Genomic DNA, 1051 nt, shown 5'->3' on the forward strand with positions numbered 1-1051 from the left:
AATTTCTAATTGAATATAATCTTCATAAAACATCAAAACATCTACATTTATAATCTTTATTGAAATGCTACGATGTATCAGTTTCTAAAGAATCATAATTAAATTGAATCATTGAGAAATTTGAGATGATGCACTGAACCATAATCAGGCTGAACGTTTGTGAGGTCACAGATTCACACTTCTGATCTATTAAAGCCTGTAATGGTTTAAAGCAGATGGCAGTGGTGATTCTTCCTCCTCCTCTTCCTCCTCCTCCTCTCGTCTTCTATCTGTTGGGTTATGGAGAGCGTGCTGTTTTCCCTGAACATTCTCCCTGATCCTCCGCAGAGCCTCTCAGGACCGCTGTTATGAAGTGAAATTTAATCTCAGATTGGGTTAATGTATCCGTTTCCAGGCTGGGATTTGATTAAAAGACTTTTTATTGGGAGAGGATTGGTAAAGTGAGCTGGGAGGCTGCTGGGACTCTGCCAGTCAGGGTACTTCACTCCAGGAGCTTCACAGTGGGCAGTGCACCGAACCCCCAGTGTGGACCTTGCAGGTGGTGGCAAGCAGAACCCAACCTGGGTACATGGGCTGCCTGGCCATCGGGCCACTGATCTAGCTCTATGACCATAGATGCATATACACTAAATGGACAAAAGTATTGGGACGCCTGTTCATTCATTATTTCTCTTAAAAAAGCTGATCCTGCTTGTGTTGGAGTAACTGTTTCGACTTTCAGAGAAGAAGACTATCTACTAAATTTTGGAGGAGGACCATTGCTGTGAGGATTTGATTGCATTCAGCGACAAGAGTGTTAGTGAGGTCAGGATGTTGGATAGATAATCACCCCAACTCAGTATCCCAAAAGTACTGGATGGAGCTCCTCCACCATCATTCCAGAGAACACAGTTCTTCCACTGCTCCACTGCTCCTCAATGCTGGGGGGCTTTATACCCCTCTACTAGCCCACGCCTGGCATTATTAGGCAGCATGGTGTCGATAGGTTCATCAGTCCTATTGTATTGTGCCACCCAATTTCTGACACATGCATTTAGTTGCACATGCACAG

The sequence above is a fragment of the Salminus brasiliensis genome, chromosome 1 (genome assembly GCF_030463535.1).
Source record: "Salminus brasiliensis chromosome 1, fSalBra1.hap2, whole genome shotgun sequence".
In the NCBI taxonomy this organism is placed as follows: Eukaryota; Metazoa; Chordata; class Actinopteri; order Characiformes; family Bryconidae; genus Salminus; species Salminus brasiliensis.